The sequence below is a fragment of the Lissotriton helveticus genome, chromosome 9 (assembly GCF_964261635.1).
Source record: "Lissotriton helveticus chromosome 9, aLisHel1.1, whole genome shotgun sequence".
NCBI lineage: Eukaryota > Metazoa > Chordata > Amphibia > Caudata > Salamandridae > Lissotriton > Lissotriton helveticus.
The window spans coordinates 261241403-261260842 of record NC_136070.1 but is presented as its reverse complement, the minus strand read 5'-3'; the positions used below and the strand labels follow the sequence as shown (position 1 = coordinate 261260842).

Genomic DNA, 19440 nt, shown 5'->3' with positions numbered 1-19440 from the left:
GGTGGAGTTGGCACAGGTTGGCACACCCCTCTTCCTGACGTAGTTTTTACCGCCAGTCTTCCCACCAAAGTGGACGTAGGACTGGTGGGGGGCTGGTTGCTGGGTACAGCAAATGGTCTGGGGAAGCTCTCAGAGGCGGTATGCCTTTGAAGCTTCCTCCTGTCCATCCTTGGGGAGGAGACATAGCACCTCGTCCAGGATGTGCTTTGCTGAAGACCCAGGTGGCGGGGGGGGCTCTCCACCCAGGGGTCCAGCAACATGTCTGCGGTGTGGCAGCCTCTGCAGCCACTCAGCCAGACGTGGATTGTAGGTTAGGTTTTCAGTGGGGCATCCCTAAGATGCCCTCTTGTGCATTTTACATTAAAACTCACACTGGCATCAGTGTGGGTTTAATGTGCTGAGAAGTTTGGTACCAAACTGGTCAGTCTTCAGTGACAGGACATTTTCCTTGCGGCACATGCTCAGTTTGTAAATTGACCAAAACAACAAAAGAGATACAACTTTTACCCAACCTGAAATGGACCATCAGAAGTCATACTAACTGCAATACCAGCCATGTAATTTACATGATAACCTGTCCATGTAATATGCACTACATAGGCATGACCTGCAGAAAGGTAAAACAGAGTGTAGGGAGGTGGATATCTGACTATGGTACCCCCAACTTTATCATCATATATCAGGCCAACTTCTCACATTGGTGTGCAGCGGTTGGGATTTGAGCTTGCTGTTGTTTTTACCAAATATAATCTTGAAATATCATTTGAAAGCTCACATAAGGTACTATAGGTACATATAACAAGCTTAGAAATACTCTGAGTTCTACTGAACCAGCTGTTGTAGTAGAAAGGGCCGAGCACACCCTGACTACAACTCTTAGCAAGGGATCAGTAGGAAAACCCATAGTGTAGGTAGGTGCATCCCTTACACCTCACTAGAAAGCATGTCTACCCATGGAGAGACTTCAGAGACTCCCCTAGTGGTTAGTGACCCTCCACAGGTCCTTTCCAGATATGCAGCTCTCAGTTTCCAGGAGATGAGACAATTGTGTACCTCCAGGAAATTGAAACAGGGTTCTAACCCTACCACTCCTTTTCTGTTAGGTCTCTTAGAGACATAAGATGCTAGAAGGGCTTCTAACACAGGCCCCTCTAATCCAGATGGGGGCATGCCCCCCTTAGAAGGTACACCTGGTGATCCAGACTCCAACCTCCCTGAAGCAGAGAATGAAGATAGTAGGGAAGAAGGGGATGTATCTGAGGATGAGGCAGAAAATGGGCAACCTTTAGTCAGCAGACTTACAAGGGCCAACTTAGACCTACATAGGGAAGGAACTGGGGGACCCTCAGTGCCATCCACTGGCAGGCCTAACTTTGGGGTCAGAAGAGATAGATCTCATTCTAGGGACTCCAATAGATCTGTGCACTCTCGTGCCTCTCATGTATCTGCTCAAAGGAGGATGACTTCCCCTCAGAGGAGAGAACATGAGGCAAAGATGAGGGAGGCTAATCTGAGGATTCAAAGGGAAGAACTTGCCCTTGCCAAAGAAAAGCTTGCCTTTGCTAGAGAGCAACAGTTGAGTGGGGTAGTCCCCACTGGTGGCAGCAATATCCCTAGGGATAAAGAAAGGGGTTTTGATACTAGAAACCTGAGTAACATAGTGCCCTCCTATAAGACAGGAGATGATATCCACAAGTGGATAACTGCACTGGAGAGGGCCTGCAAAGTACAGCAGGTACCACAGAGTCAGTGGGCAGCTATATTGTGGCTCTCCTTTGAAGGCAAAGGCAGAGATAAGCTCCTCACTGTTAGAGATGAGGATGCTAATGACTACCAAGTCCTGAAAAATGCACTGATTGATGGATTTGGCTTAACCACTGAACAGTACAGGTTAATGTTCAGAGACACCCAGAAAACTCAGGCTCAGGATTGGACTGATTTTGTAGATTGTGCTACTAAGGCTCTGGAGGGCTGGTTATTGGGTAGTAAAGTTACTGATTACACAGGATTGTACAATCTCATAATGAGAGAGCAAATCTTACTCAACTGTCAAAACCAGCTTTTGCACCAGCACCTGGTAGACTCTGATCTGACCTCTCCACAAGAATTGGGTAAGAGGGCAGACAGATGGGTCAGAACCAGGATTAGGCCTAAGAATCAGAGTGGTGACCAAAAGAAAGAGACTACCAAGCCTCAAGAGAAAGGTGGGGATAAATCCACAGAGAAGACTTCCCCAGGGCCCAAAAACTCCAAGAATGGGGGTGGGTCCCAAGACACTTCCTCTACCCAGAAGAAACCTTATTGCCATGCCTGCAAACAGGTAGGTCATTGGAAAACTGACAGCAGTTGCCCAAAGAACCACAATAAGGAGAACATACCCCCAAGTAATACTCCCAAGCCTCCTGTTACTACTAGTAGTAATCCCCCAGGTGGTGGGAGTGCCCCCAAGAATTTGGGTGGTTTTACTTTGGGAGTTCCTGGGGACTCTGGCCTAACCAGGTCCCCTAACTCAGATACTCTTGTCTGTGAGAATGGCATGGGGTTTGCCAACTTCACTGATTGTCCCAACACTTTGGGCAAATACAGACAGGAGCCCCTCATCAATGGTCTGAAAGTTGAGGCCTATAGAGACACAGGGGCTAGCATCACCAGGGTGACTGAGAACCTAGTCCCCTCAAGGCAACTTATACCTGGTGCCACATACCAGGTGACAAACATTGATGGAGTGCAGAAAAATCATCCCATGGCAGTGGTAAATCTCAGATGGGGAGGTGTCACTGGCCCCAAGAGAGTGGCAGTGTCATCAAACTTGCCTGTAGATTGCCTACTGGGGAATGATTTAGAGATCTCAGCCTGGGCTGAGGTAGAGCAAGAAACCCATTCTAAAATGGTAAATCTCCTGAACAGGTTAGCAGGGCTGTGGTGGTAACAGCCCATACCCAAACTGAGTCCCTTCCTGAAAAGGTTGGTGGGGCTGGGATGGCCACAGCCCAAACTCAAACTGATTCCTGGGTTGTGAAGCCTGAAACTATGGATCACTCCACACAAACAGAGAGCATTGAGGAGGAAGAGAAATCTCCCTCCCACCAGACATTAGGAAAGGATCAGCCTCCTCAGGGAACTGATCTTACCCCTTGTGGAGAAACTGCCCCAGAGGTAGTCAGGCCTAGCCTGGCAGAGCCCCTGATGTCAGTGGACCCTTCCAAGGTGGGACCCAGTCTGGAGCAGTTAACCTGCCCCTCTCTACCCTGCCTCAGTCAGCCCAGGGCTACAGAGGTCAAGGAGGCCAGTGAGCTCCAAAGGGCCCCCTGTCCAATAGAACCACCCCATCAGCAGATTAGGGACACCAAAGCTAGCAGCCCTAGCAAGGTGAAAAAGTTAGAAACTCCTGAGGGATCCCCCTTAAACTTAGTTAGGGACCTTCCCCAAATGGACTCTGTTGGGCACAGCCAAACTTGGGACCTAAGGGCCCCAGACCTGACCTGTCCCTCCAGTAAGCCAAACAGAGGGACCCAGCCTCCAGCTTTAGGTAGCCAGAGGTTGACCCTGAGAGCTCAACACAACTCAGTCGTGGAAAGAAAGGCCTATATGGTGGATGATGATTAGAGGAAGCTGAGCCCAACATTAGTGGAGCCTCACTTCAGTACTCCATCTCCTCACCAGCCTTTTACTTTGCCAAAACACACCACAGGTAGAGATTCCCTATGGTGGAGACCCTCAGATACCCTTAGGGTGAGGGATTGCTTAGTGGACCATGAGATAGGGGGTAACCATGCCAGTGCTGGTACTTCCTTATATGGCCACTTAGGCAATAAAGGCTTACCTGGTCAAGGATAGCCTTATCTCCTTTCGTTTGGGGGGGGTTATGTAGGACGGTGGATATCTGACTATGGTTACCCCCAACTTTTTGCCTAGTGTTTTGCTGGTTTTTGACTTAGTTGGCCTGGGATCCTGCTATTCAGGACCCCAGGCTTCCTGCTCTCCCTGTTAAAATGGACTCCTGTACTTTAGGTGCATTTACCAATTGGTACTGGGCCACCTTATCAGTCCCTGTACAGTGTACCTTAGGTACCCAGGGCATAGGTGTACCCAGGGCCTACCAGGGGCTGAAGCATGTATTATGCCACCCCTGGCTGGCCATCTAAAACTTATTTACAACAAGGGGTGGTGATGGACAGAGTCTCTGAATTAAGCAGAGTACTCTCACCCAGTCAAGAGATCAGGGCTAGATCCAACACCGTTTTTTAGCTCATTGCACCATCCCAGTTTCAGAACCTGGCTGTATGCAAATTAGTCTGTCCCTGGCCCAGTGCATCATGGGAACAGGGCAGACCAGACTACAAAAGCCAATTCTTACACTGGGAAGGAAACAAGCTTCCGGGGACCGGTTTCTGCCATTTCAGGCGTCTTCGGCCCGGCTTGCTTGAATCCTGATGGTGCAATGAGCAAGGGACTCACATCTGAGTATACCCTTCCACGCTTAGGGTGGACAAATGTATTTACAACAAGGGGTGGTGATGGACAGAGTCTCTGAATTAAGCAGAGTACTCTCACCCAGTCAAGAGATCAGGGCTAGATCCAACACCGTTTTTTAGCTCATTGCACCATCCCAGTTTCAGAACCTGGCTGTATGCAAATTAGTCTGTCCCTGGCCCAGTGCATCATGGGAACAGGGCAGACCAGACTACAAAAGCCAATTCTTACACTGGGAAGGAAACAAGCTTCCGGGGACCGGTTTCTGCCATTTCAGGCGTCTTCGGCCCGGCTTGCTTGAATCCTGATGGTGCAATGAGCAAGGGACTCACATCTGAGTATACCCTTCCACGCTTAGGGTGGACAAATTTATTTACAACAAGGGGTGGTGATGGACAGAGTCTCTGAATTAAGCAGAGTATTCTCACCCAGTCAAGAGATCAGGGCTAGATCCAACAACGTTTTATAGCTCATTGCACCATCCCAGTTTCAGAACCTGGCTGTATGCAAATTAGTCTGTCCCTGGCCCAGTGCATCATGGGAACAGGGCAGACCAGACTACAAAAGCCAATTCTTACACTGGGAAGGAAACAAGCTTCCGGGGACCGGTTTCTGCCATTTCAGGCGTCTTCGGCCCGGCTTGCTTGAATCCTGATGGTGCAATGAGCAAGGGACTCACATCTGATTATACCCTTCCACGCTTAGGGTGGACAAATTTATTTACAACAAGGGGTGGTGATGGACAGAGTCTCTGAATTAAGCAGAGTACTCTCACCCAGTCAAGAGATCAGGGCTAGATCCAACACCTTTTTTTAGCTCATTGCACCATCCCAGTTTCAGAACCTGGCTGTATGCAAATTAGTCTGTCCCTGGCCCAGTGCATCATGGGAACAGGGCAGACCAGACTACTAAAACTGACACAACTGGCTGCAAGACAGCTGGGGCAAGGTGGTGTAATCACCCTTTTCTATAGATATAGTATACCTATATCTAACCCTAAAATGGACACATATACTCCTATAAGTCACTCCTATGGCATGCCTTATCAATCCTGAAGGCAGAGTGCTTGGAATTATGTGAGATGGTGCTCTGGCATGAGCTGAGCCCGTCTGCAGCTTGCGGAACCAAGTCCTAATAGCTGTTCCATGATAACACTATACCATATACTCTTAAGTGCATTATCAACCTCGCGGTTAAATGCTAACTCTGGTATAACATTATCAAAACATGTCAAGTAAGGTGTCATACGAATTGGAATACTACCCCCTCGCCAATTCTGGTGACGGGGGTAGCATTCCAGCCTTCTAGAGGGGCACGACATGTATGTAACTGTGAACCCCGGTTAAAGTTAACTCGAGCCTTGGCATCACAAAATGGATGCTGCCACCACAGACACAAGTCTGACCTCCTGCTGCTGGGAGTCCTTCCAGCGAGGGAGGCCTGGACAAAGGGTTTCCTGCCTTGGGAGGTGCTAGCACCACCCCAGACAAGATTTTGTGTATTGGGTAGGATAGGTCTGAAAGGAATGAGACATGCCTGGGGCACACAAGGTGTCCTGTGCATACACCGGTTCAAACCAGTTGCTGGGGCATCCCTGCCCCAGCTCTGGCGCGAAACCGGACAAAGGATAGGGGGTGTAACCACCCCCCTTCCTGGTCCCACCCAGGGGAGGGACCTAGTCACCAGTACAGCCCCCTTTAGCAGGGTAAAGGTAGGAGCTGGTCCCATTCCAAATTAGATTAATCCTGAACTACTCTACAAGAAGAAACTCTGGACTTCGACGTTCTGCTCCACAGAAGACTGAAGAAATCTCCCTTGTGGGCAAGGAGTGTCCACCCTGCAACTGCAGGCACCATCAAGCGTCCAGCGGCTTCACTTTGTCGTTTTCCCTCGAGGATCCAGACTTCAGAGCCCGACGAGACCCAGATTCCCAGACCTCTCCGACCTCAACTCACATCTGCAGCACAGCTGAGACCCTTGGGTGCGACGAGACACGTGGGACCGGCCATCTTGAAAGAAACTGCACTTCGCTTCCAGCACGACTCCCGAGAAAAACTCGACCAAGTGCTTTGGGGATTGAGAAGCCCCAGCCCCGAGCAGCCCCTGCACCGAAGATCAGCCCTCCAGCTTCCACGAGATCTGCGTGGGGCCCTTCTGCTTGTTTGCTGCTCGACGCATTGTCTGGTCACTTGCAGGTTGGCTAGTGGCCTCCTAGACGACGAACTTTGAAAACTACACTGCTGGTCTGGTTGCTCCAGACTGGCCCTTGCTCCCTCCCAAAAGAGGAGCACCCTGGACCCTCCTGGTCCACTCCAGACGCCGTTTTCCTTTCCACTCACCGCGTGGGTTGCCTTTGCCAAGGCCTGTTGATTCCAAATCCGGATCCGACACCGCCGACAGCGAGAGCCTGCGTGGGACAGCTCGTGCCTCCATCCTGGTCGTCGAAGACACCTCTTGGTCCACGTGTGTCGTGATTGCCAGTAGCTCAGGGATAAATAAATACCGCTAACCTTGTCCTTGTGACCAGCGGAGGCGATGTCTGAAGAAATGCCCCCCAATTCCTCCCAGGCACGACCCCCAACAAAGGAAGCTTGAAACCCTCTGCGTGAATTCGTGTCCAGGCGAAAAGGGAAGTGGACAAAATAATAAAAGAGCTTTGGTTTCTGTGGATCCCTCAAGGTCTGGTCAAGATATCTGCTAGTTACCAAGAAGGATGTCCATTCTGCAGAAGGGGAAGACAAGGAAGAAGATATAACACCTATCCTCATATATATAACGTTAGCTAAATGCAAGATGTCTTTTTCTCTCCTTACCAGGATTCTTACAGCTAGCCAAGGATAATCTTCCCTTTTCTTGAAACAAAAAACAACAAACAAAATATAGTCCAATCCAATTGATTCTTGTGTTGGCGTATTCAAGACAAACGCAGTATGCAACTGTCTTGGGAACACTTGAAAATTCTCAATGTCACCCTAGGATTAATATACACATGAGGACGGCAATCGTTGTTAAAAGGCACAACGCTAATTCAATTGTGCTGTTCCTCTGGTGACAAAACGGGTGTTGCAGGACAAATCGGAGCCACAGTGTTCAATGCAAGATAACTGATGAAAATAGGACAAGCGGCTAAAGTTCCTCGAATGAATAACAGGTAAGGCCACTTCTCCTTAAGACTGCAGGAAACGTTACAGCACTGAACGCGTCTTAGGAATCAGACGCGTGCAGTGACAATAACCTTCCACTCCCGAAAAATGCAATTCAAACGCTAAGCAACGCGTTTAAATCGCCCGCGGTTTTTCTGTACAGAAAACACACAAGTGCACAAGGCGAATGCGGAGGAGACGAGCCCGCACTCCTTCCGCTAAAGTACCTGATGCAAGTCCCAAAGCATCACGGAGTCAAGGAAAACATCCAGGACAGGAACGGCTGCAATCTTCACGCTGGAATCCGACGGGGAACACCATCCGCCATTCCCAAAGAAAACCAGATTGATTGACAAGCACCTTCACCTCGTGAAGGAGGTGCTTAAGTAAGTTCCGCCCTAAGCCTCATGAGTCTAGACCCTTAGCATGCTGGTAGCTGTAGTTTTCTGGGTGACTACCCTCCTATCAGGTCAACCAGGGAAACATCGGCATCTACGCGAATGGTATGGGTGTAACCCCCTCATCATCGTGATCGCTACAACGTGGCTGCAGAGTCAAGCGTCCACTCTTCACTTGATCGCGACGACGACATCTGGTTCCTTCCTGGTTCCACTCCAGTCACTGGCTAGTGACTGTGAACATTGTCCCCTCTGCTTTCAGGTCTTCAGCATCTCTGATCCACCCTTGGATCACACCGGGCATTTTCCTCCTGGTCACCTGCAGCATCCTTTCTTCCAGGCTCCATAGACTTCAACGCCAGAACCCGACACGACTTTGCACCTATGCACCCGCAGCCCGTGGGTGAGGTAACAAGAGCATTGCGGTGCTCAAGGGTAGATTGACTCTCCTAGTGTCCAGTTCCACAGTCGTTTTAGTCCTAACTAGTCAGGATTGTCCGTACTCACCTTTTTCTTGAACTGTACTGTCCATAGACGTTGTTACGCATCTCGCGTGTGAGTTCACACTCTGCACACGCGTCCCGTGGGCCTCCTATTACTTACCTAAAGTTAGGATAGCGTAGTCCCAGCGATCCTACAGCCTCTGGACAGCTCCATTACTTCTATCGAATTCCTTACACCATTTACTTAGTATATGGTTTGCCGTGCCCCTAGGGCACCAATGTAATTTTGTGCAGCTTATCGTATTTTTCCTAAGAGATTGTCATGTGCTTAGCCCTCTGATCTCATAAAGAGTTCAGAGGTGTTTGTTATTAATATATATATTGTTTATTTTCATAACAACCTGTGTGGTGTCCTTTCATCTGGTATTCAAGGGGTTATATTGTGGTAAAACAGCTGGCTTCACATGCCATAAGAGTTTAGCCTAAGACTGCTTTGTCCATGCTACCATTAGGATAGCTGGTCTATAAGGTTGACTTAAGACCAATCACCATAAGGGTTGTTTGGACTGATACAAGGTGATCACTAGAACTAGTGAGCATCATATATCAGGCCAACTTCTCACACAGAGGATATGCGAGCATCGCAGCAACGTGAAGTGCAAGAAAATCACTACAAAAATGTCAACGCACTTCCTTGAAGTGGGCCACACAGTGGATGACCTGAAATGCATTGTTTTAGAGACACTACTACACAAAGATCACAACGCGGAACGCATCCTGTTCGAAAAAGAACAAAGATGGGTACACAGATTGAAGACAGACCAAATAGGATTAAATGACAATATCCCGTGGGTAAGCCTGAATAAATAATCTTGACTTACCATCATGAACTGCAAACAGTATGCTACATGCACCATTTAGAAAGTCAAAGGACATACCAACAAGCATCAGGCGTAAATCAAACTTGAGTTTCCATTCTCTATAGGCAAAAACCGACAAACATCTAAACTTATATATGAAACCAAGGGATAATATCCATTATGCATCTCTGACAAATTAAATATCAGCATTCCTAATTAAGTAAATTGAATGTGATCAAACACGTTTAATTTATTGATTGAGGTCCTTATATGTATGCGAGAACCCAATCACTTAAAAATGTACATAAAACTATTAGTCCATATGCTGATGAATACCAGCAAACTAACCCTGAGTAGCGGTAACCAACAAGCACAGACTTCACGACAGTCAGAGACAATCAGAGTGTTCGAACACAAGTGGGACTGAACACTAACATAACAGCAATACGATCCTAGGTATCTTAACATATCATATACCAATCTGCAATTTTATCGAACAGTACATGGTGCAAAATAAGCAGTGAATTTTTGCCAATAATAAACAGTACAAATTGAGCCGTCAAAGTTTGAAGCTGGATATGAGTGGGTGACGTTTGCCGAATGAAACGTGCTCAATAAAGTATTGCCATTTTCCAGTTGCGATATAAACATTGTGATAATCAAAGGGTTATCAAGTCCCTTATCAATGTTTTCCCTCCCCTTAGTTAAATGTTTTATCTTTACAGGTACTACAAGACCTCAACGCAGCAAAGGACTAATATGTCACTTTGCAACACCTTCCTACCAGAATAAATAATCCTTATAGATGATATTTTAAATCACTTCACATGGTCCTGAAGAAAGCCCACATGACCAAAATGGCAATCTAGGGCTGAAACATGTTGACCTCTCTTACCACGAAAATTGAGTGCATATGACCCCTTAAAATTCAATTTATGCACATCTAAATATTTTCAGACAAACTGCTCGAATCCAGAAAAATAAAATATAAGTCTGGCTGTCCGAGTATTTTACATTTTTTTCACTTACAACTTATCACTGCTCACTACTGCTTTTAACCATGGGTATATACCTCCAGGTGGAGGTTGCATAACAACTAACCCAATGATTATGTAGTTACATGTATGAATAGCGGAGAACCAAGATATACCGCTACTTTGATCCATCCCACACGTGCATGAGGGTTTTTTTATTTTGGGACTAACACAAACGTTTCCTGTATACCCAGGTTATGCAGGACAAGTGGTCCTTCCTCTAATGATTTATGAGATTAGATATACAGGAAACTGGACGGATCTCATTTCTTTCTCCCTCCTCAACTGATTAAATAACAGTCTTCAGTGTAGCCATTATGGTGCTGTGGAGTTTGTAATGACAACCTCCCAGCACCATATACTCCTAATGGCATCACTGCACTTACAGTGTCCAGGAATGGCCCTGGGTACTGTAGGGGCACTGGGCTCATGCACCTGTGCCCACACCACTGGCATAGGGCACCCAGCTAGAGGGGTGACTGATGTATGCCAGGGCAGTGGATTTGCGGGCATGGCACACAGGGATGTGTGCCATGTCGACTCTTTGTTTAGTTCTTTACCTATGCACTCACCCTGCAAAGGCAGTGTGTGGGTTACAAGGTACAGGGCCCCTAAGGGTGGCACAATAAGTGCTGCAGCTCTTAGGGGTCTTCTCTGGTCACCATGCCCTGGGTACCATTTACTAGAGGCTGATAGGTGGCCAGAGATGCCAATTGGGTTTTGTTTCAACACAGTGTTTAGGGAAGGAACACAGGCCCTGGGTCCCTGATTGGCAGGGACCCAGGGCACACTCAGTCAAGCACATCAGCAGTTCAGAAAAAAGTGGGGGCATACCAAGGCAAGAAAGATGGCACTTTCTCATATCAGTTACATATGCAGTGACTCCTAAAATGCTCCCTACTGCATGCTGCCATTCACATTCGTGTCTCCCGCCTCAAACTGCTCAATAAGTTAGTTTTTCATTCCACTTCTGGAAACTGCCAGGAGCTCTGCAGCTTGTGCCGTTGACACTTAGGCAGCGATTACACCCACAGCAGCAGGGCTAGTTCTAGGGTTTTTGGGCCCCAGACAGATTAGGAACAAGTTTGTGCCCTTTTCATATCTTTTATTAGTGAAACAGGTTATTGCCAACTGTATACACATGACAAAGCAAAAGATGAACAAATAGGGCAAACATTTTAGGCTTAGCAGAGAGTACACTTCAAGTGGCCACTGAAAATACTTGCCCAGGGACTAAGTACTTAAAAGGTCATCAGACATTTTGGGGCATTTGGGGAATGATTTCGTAATATTACTTATCTGATTATAAAAACAAACGTCAATTACTTCGGAACATGAGCCAGAAAGCAAGGACTGGCAGAGGACTTCCCAAACAAAAGGCCTTTGCCCACAAACCAGATTACCAAGTTCTCCCACTCACCTCCATTAGAAACGTTGCAAATCAACATTTTTCAAACACCCAAAACCTTTAGTAAAGTATCTTTATTTGAATCAATCAATCTCTCAGCATTTTTAGTGTGCAGCACTGTCACCCCGAAGGATATCTGGGTGCTGGGATGCAAGGCCTCACAAAGCCAAGTTTATAGTTTGTTTCTGAACTCCGCCAGGGAAGATGTCCTGGGGGAAAGGAGGGGCGCTGGGCAGCGGGAGGAGGAAAACAGCAGGAAGAGGGCAAGAGATGAGCAGAAAAGGCAAACAGAGGGTGAGAAATGAGCAGAAAAGGCAGAAACAGAGGGCAAGAGGTGAACAGAAAATGCAAAAAGAGGGCAAGAAATGAGCAGAAAAGACAAAGAGGGCACGAAACAATCAGAGAAGGCACAAACAGAGGTCAAGAATTGAGCAGAGAAGGCACAAACAGAGGGCAAGAAATGAGCGCAGAAGGCACAAACAAAGGGCAAGAAATGAGCTGCTTTGTTTAACTTTATTATTGTACACATATGTCTGCCATTTTTAGCCGATAGCATGTTGTATTTTTCCTACTTTGTTTCTTTCAATTTATCTTGCAAATGTGGCTCAACTTGTGTATGTGCTGTATTGTGTTGCTGTGTAAGTTGGTGAATGCAAGAATGAATAAGTGATTTATGGATGCACAAGTGCAAGGATGATTGACAGGGTGCATGTGTGATGGCTTATTCAGTGCTTAAACCAATCAGTGCCCAAGAAGTCACTTTAAATTAAAAGCAAGGCTTATTGACAGTGCCAATGCTTGTTATTTATCTATACGTGGTAGCGGATCAACTTGCCTTGTTGCACATCTTATCTCTCAGTTGCGCACACAGGCAATAAAAGAGGGCACACCAACATTCTATTGCCGCACATAAGAAAGAAAAATTAAAGGGAACATTGGTCATCGTGCATGCTAAACCCTGGCTTCTCATTGTTTGTAAAGTTTTTTTGGTCCCTCCTAGTTACCACCCTGTCCAGTTTTAGCCCCACCCACCTGGACTGGATGCTTTACTTGCGACGTGACACTCTCCCCTTCATTACTCGGTACGCACTTTTTTCTTCTAATTCTGCGTTGGCAAAGTCAGTTGCGTGCTTATTTTTGCACCGCGCTTTCACTTAAAGTGAAAGCGCAATGCAAATATAAGCAAGTGGCTGCCTTTGCCCGTCTTCTCTCTTCCCATCTTGTTTACATCGAGCAGTACTGCGCTGTTTCTTGTTTAATTAATGTGCTTGGGCGCCGCGCAGCACCCGGTTTTATTTTTTTTAATTGTTTATGTTTCAGTAACCTCGGACACTCATTCACCCTTAAATCTCCCCGGAAACCACATGACACACTCTGCTCTTCTGCAAGCCCCATCTCCTGACAGCAAGCTGCAGATGAGCAGGCGGGAGACATCACATGAATGAGGCCCTTTATCTGGAGAAAGAAAGGGTGTTTGGCGTTCACGCACCTTGACGTACTCCCAGTTTTTGTTTCGGTTAGGTGCGGACTGGGCAATAAATTCAAATATTTTTATTCTCGCCTGCTTTGTATTGCTGTTTAACCAGAAAGCAAACTATAGGTACTGTTTCCAGAGTGGAATCCTGTTCAAATGTCTCTCTCCTCACATCTCACTACGGCTTGAGGTCATCACAAAAGCTAATGCTTCAATTAAAATATAGCCCTCCCTCGCAGAAGATAAATCTGAAACCGCGTCCGCCTTCGTGTGCATGTGTGCCCCACTTCCCGGCTCCTCCCGCTGCTAGTGCTATAGATCTCTTGGTAGTCTCTTTCCCAACATGGCTGTTAAACTCTGCACGGTACAGTCTGCCTCTCTCCAATCCATGCATCCCTCCCCTTACACAGGCTCCGGTTTCCGTACACGCTCGCCATTGTTTAACTTTTTTTTCTTTACCCCACATATAGCTGCATTTTATTTTTGGAAGGCACAGAGATCTGACGCAGACACTCAGTACAGTTTGTGCCTTAAGGTGAATGAAGCTGTGTAGCTGCTGCACACGCACTTCATTGCTTGTTTAAAACGCTTTGGAAAGCGTGTGTATTCTTTGGCGAGCGTGATGACTGTCAGTATGTCTGAATCTCTGTTGCTCTGTGGCTTCAGGCAACCTCGCTGCGCCACTGAAGCTGGTGGAAGAGAGTCGGGAGGAGGAGCCACTGCCGCCAATGCCTCTTGAGCGTCCAGGTTCAGCACTCTGTGGCAGCTCGCTGCCTAAATCCATGCACCATTTCCCTATTGGTGTACCACCTCTCGCCCAGTGCCTTTCAAATTGTGCATGGGCCACAGTCTTCAGCCGGACCCTTGTGTATCATGCTTTAGGATGCCTCCTACAGGTATGTAATGAGTGGCTAGCAGTGTGACAGTGTCTGCAGAGCTACTCGCTACCTAAGTCCATGCACCATTTCCCCAGTGGTGTATCACCTCTCGCCCAGTGTCTTTAAAATTGTGTATGTACCACAGTCTTCAGCTGGACCTTTGTGTATCATGATTTAGGACGCATCCCACAGGTAGGTAGTGAGTGGCTAGCAGTGTGACATTGTCTGCAGAACTATGCTTGTGGAACGAAAAATACACAGAGAAGGTACACTTGCTCACACAGTCTCTCGCTCTTTTGTTTTTAAACAGAATCTTAGCACCCTAAATTTGAATTTGAATTTAAAAAGCTTGTATAGCGCAGCGTACACCATACGGTTTCTTGGCGCTTTTGGAGGCATGGAGAACAGAGGAAAAAGGGACAGTTAATGTGGGAAGGCCTGAACGAACAGAAGAGTTTTCAGGCCCTTACGGAAGAGGGAGTATTGCTTGGTCGCTCGTAGGTGGTCAGGGAGGGAATTCCAAAATACGGGGGCCAAAACAGAAAAATTGGAACCTCCCCATTTTTTCCTGTTATAGCGGGGAACCTGTAGAAGGGACTGAGAAGATGATCGGAGCTGTCTAGTGGGGACATAATCTTTTAATAGGGAGGAAATGAAGGCCGGAGCCGTTCCCTGCCGTGCCTGAAAAGCCATGCAGCCAGTCTTGAAGAGAGACCGTTGCAGAACAGGCAACCAGTGCAGCGCCTTCAGCAATGGTGTAGAATGATGGAAACGGGGGAGGCCATACACCAGCCAAGCTGCCTGGTTCTGCACAAGCTGGAGTTTACGTAGGCTATATGCCGGGATGCCGTTGTAAAGGGCATTGGCATAATCTAGCCGGGAGATCACCAGGGCAGACATGATGAGTTTGAGTGCCAGGGGGGAAAAGAACCGGGAGACAGAGCGAATAGTGCGGAGCATCAGAAAGCAAGAAGAAACGACAGAACTGATTTGTGAGTGGAGGGTAAGCTGATTGTTAATTTTAATGCCAAGGGTCTTAACCGTGGAAGAAGGGACAGGAGGGGGACCAAGAGTAGAGGGCCAGAAAGAAGAGTTCCAGGGACTGGAAGAGCCACCCGTGAGCACCAACTCGGTTTTATCTGGGTTCAGCTTCAGATGGTTGTGGCTCATCCAGTCCCTGATGAAAATCATAGTAGCTTGAAAGTTAGAAATAGCGTGAGGGGAAGAAGAGAGGTTGAAGACAAGCTGGAGGTCATCTGCATAATTATATACAGAGACCTCCCGCTGCTGAAGTGCAAAGATGAGAGGATAGATATAAAGATTAAACAATAAAGGGGAAAGAGAAGAACCCTGGGGGACACCACAAGTGATCTTAAGTGGAGCTGCCGTGAACTCCCCCAGCCGGACCGCCTGGGTGCGATCCCGCAGGAAGGACGAGAGCCAAACTAGTGCTGAGCCCCCGATTCCCGCCGCTCCGATACGTGAAAGCAAGATGGAATGATCCACCGTATCAAAAGCGGCAGAGAGATCGAGGAGCACCAGGGCTTGATGTTTGTTTTGGTCCAAGCCCTCACTGAGGTTATTCAGGACCGACACCACGACGGACTCAGTGGAGTGCTTGGGATGGAAACCAGCTTGGCAGGGCGCCAAGCCTCCCGTAGCCTCTACATGGGCACTGAGAACCGAGGCAACATAGCGCTCGAGCACCTTGCCCAGGTATGGCAACAAGGAGATGGGCCGATAGTTGATAAGGATAGCTGGATCGGCACCTGGTTTCTTCAAGATGGGCACGATGGTGGCCGCTTTAAGGGCTGGGGTCACAACCCCTTGTGAGAGGGAACTGTTAAGAAAGGGGATGGGGGGCTGTGTGCAAACGGAAAAAATTTGTTGTAGGATACGGGCCGGACAGATATCCACAGGGGAGCCTGATTTGACTTTAAGAAGTGTTTCCCGGAACACTTCTTCCGTGATGGGAGGGATTGAGGTTAGACAGGGCGGAAGGATCGGCGGGAGGGGGTCAACGTAAGAGGCAGAAGGAGGAGGGATGTTGTTCTTGATATTAGAGATTTTATCAAGAAAATAAACATTCAAAGAATCACAGAGGGGTTGAGTGGGAGGGGGTTTAGACATGCTCCTATCTGAGAAAGCTAGCTCGTGTACAATGGAAAAAGTTTCTCGCGGTTGATTCTCTGCTGTTAAAATTTTTGCTGAGAAATAAGCGGTTTTGGCTCCTAAAATAGCTTTTTTGTACTCTAGCCGTAGTGTGAGGTAACAGGTTTTCAATAAGGGGCAATAATCCCTTCTCCATAACCTCTCAGCGCGCCGGAGAGACCATTTTTTTTCCTTTAAGTCTTTGTCAAACCACCAATTCGCCTCCTTGGGTCTTTTGATTGATATCCGGCGTAGGGGGGCTGATAAGTTGCAGCCTTCCGCAAGCCAGGTGTCAATCCCAGTAGCTTGGGATGACGATGGTAAGCCAGCTAAATCGGGTGCGGAGACTAGGAGGGAAGATGATAATGAGGTCGAATCGACACGGTTCCAATTCCGTGCCAAGGGTATGTTTTTTCCAGCGAGATCTTGACTGATAGGTTAAGGTGAAGGGAGAAGAAAATCAAGGCATGTTAAGGTGAAGGGAGAAGAAAATCAAGGCATGATCAGACCATGAACAAGGGGACACTGATATGGAGGAAATGAAGTAGTTAAGAGACCAGACTTGGTCTAACACGTGTCCACCAATATGTGTGGGGACTTGGATGCGGGGGATAAAGTTTAATGACTGAAGCAATTCAGTAAATTGCTTTGAAGCAGGGCATTCTGATGGATCGTTGGGCCAGTAGTTGAAATCACCCAATATAAGGACAGAGGCATGATTGACCGCTAGCGTGGCCACTAGGTCCTGAAATGCTGATGTAAAATGGAGAGTATTCTGGGGTGGTCGATAAGTTAGTAAACAGATGAGTGGAGGGGAAAAGATGACAGAGCGAGCCACGAGGTACTCAACAGAGTCAATAGGAGAAGAGGGAAGGAGTTGAAAGTTGTACTCTGATCTGGCAATGAGTGCCACGCCGCCTCCTTTTTTCCCTGCAGGACGATCGACCCGAAGGGCCGCGTAAGCAGGGGGGAGGGCCGCTAAGAGAGATGGCAAAGAGGATTCGCAAAACCACGTCTCAGTTAGACACAGAATGTCTGGCTTCTGGGAGTCGAGCAAGATAAACAAATCTTGGTGGTGTTTCACAGCCGACCTAGTATTCAATAAGATGAAGGACAGGGAAGAAGGGGAGATAGGAGGGGATGGACGGGGGACCAGAATAGGACAGCTGAGACCGAGGGCAGAGATGTTACTGGTAACGGAAAGAGGAAGCGGCCAATTACCTTGTAGGTGTTTCAGACTCTCCGAGGAGTAGGCGATAAAAGGGGCAGAGTGACAAGCCCCTTGCCCCGGCCGGCCGCAGACGGGCTTAACTCAGGCGCAACTCCGGCGCGCCTACGACGCGCCTACGACGCGCCCGCTGCGCTCGTCCGCTGCGCTGACACATGGGGAGTGTTTAAATAGGAAATGACGCTGGGGGTGTGGCGGAGGTCGAACTCGCCGCCCAACCCAAAATGGCGCCCGCGGTCGCTGGGGAGCACCGTTAGGCGGTAAGTCCACAGCGAGTGGCTGGCTTCTAGGGAGGAACAGGCAGGATGGAAAGTAAGTGTCCCTACTAGCAATCAGCAGGACCGAGAGAGGGGGATTATTAAAAAATAGCGCCGCTGCTCGTGATCAGCAGGGTAGGGGTTTAAGAATTAAAATTCCCTGCTCGTAGTCAGCAAAAAGATACAATAGGGACTGAGTTGTCTCAGCGCTCCAATAGTCGCGCACAAGCCCTCTGCCACCGGGCTGTTTGCGATGAAAGAGTGATGCTTTACGGTAATCATGTTAATTATTTTATTGGAACATAGGGAGAGGATGTAGCCTAACGGGGCAGTCAACCTCAAATCTGGGAAACCAGGTTTGAGTCTCTGCAACGACGCTCAACATTGTGTGATTCTTGGCAAACTTAATCTCCGAGTACCTAACAAAAAATAAATGTGTCCATCTGTAACAAAACTGGTGATCATGTAAAGCGCTCTGATACTCAATACCTTATGGTCAAGTTTGCACTATGTAAAAAAGTAAACAGTGACCTTATATAAACAAGTTATTCATCTTCATAGCTCCCAAGTGGCCCTCTGATGTTAGTCGTGCTCAGCCATCCCAACGTATTAGTCAACAGGACAGTTTAATGCCATGTGTGTAATGGGAAACTATGAACTACAATTCCCAGAAGGCAGGGTGATAATAATTGCGACACGGAGATGCTCCCATGCCATGAGTTCAAGCTGTATTTCACCCCTGCTATATTGTTTTGTGTAAGACAAGCATTTTCTCTAGTTTTTATTTTGAATCCGTGCATACTACATGTTATATTCCCGTGGGTCTCCTCTTGGAGTGGAGCTGATGAGTACGCTGCTGACAACTCCCTGTGCCGAAAACATGTTAGCGTGAGGGTGTCATCCATCGAGTAGTTTGCAGTTCTGCAGCACACTTATTTTAAAAGGAGTTTTCTGCATCTTTTTTTTGTAACCCAAGACGTAAACTATGTTGGAAACACGATATGTGCTGCATGGAGAGACGCACGCATTTGTTCTTTGTTAAGCAATTCAATGCTTTCTGATATATAAGCATTGCTCACTGAACAGCCCCAGCCAATCGGAAAGAGCAAACGAGTAAACAAGCAACAAATGGGAAAGCAGAATAAAAACAAGCGAAAGCACGGCGTGTTGTGTGTAAATAGTAACCTGACCCACGAGGAATGCAGCTGCCACCCTGCGCTCCGCTACTCGCTCCCGAGAGCAAAACACTGTGGGAGTGAACATTACATAAGAGGTGGAACATGCACCCACCTTTAGCCATTTGTGTGCTTTTATTATTGAAAGACGCATGCAAAAGCCAATCAAATGTGTGGGAGGAGTCATACCCACACGGACTAGACACAAGAAGCCTCGCAGAGCAGCGCATGCGCGCTGCTAGGCTCGACCTAAAAACAGAGGAGTCAACGATCTGTTTTTTGCCGAATTTCCAAATAAGTCTCTATATCTTGTTCCTTAGATTATGTAGCCTAGCGTTTGGTCCCTTCCGGTTTTGTATTCCTTCGAGACTCAAAAAACGGAGTTGCAGAGCATGCTGAACTCTATTGCCTTGTACACTCGTATGAAAATTGCCCTTTATATACTCTCTTTTGAAAATATGAACTGAAGTTTTGAGCCTGTCCCCGAGTTCAGTGTCGGGTGCTGGGTTACATGCTCT

General features: G+C 47.6%; 2 protein-coding genes across 7 annotated transcripts in view; one reads left to right on the top strand and one right to left on the bottom strand.

Moving 5' to 3' along the window:
* The window catches only part of TTLL5 (tubulin tyrosine ligase like 5), a 1026293-nt gene that overhangs the window by 1006102 nt on the left and 751 nt on the right, over window positions 1–19440 (bottom strand). The gene's annotated exons all lie outside the window — the stretch shown is intronic.
* ERG28 (ergosterol biosynthesis 28 homolog) overlaps window positions 12783–19440 on the top strand; it is a 55619-nt gene continuing 48961 nt past the window's right edge. The window contains exon 1 of the mRNA XM_078659934.1: window positions 12783–12841. The gene's annotated coding sequence lies outside the window, so the exon portion shown is untranslated. The remainder of the gene's footprint in view (window positions 12842–19440) is intronic.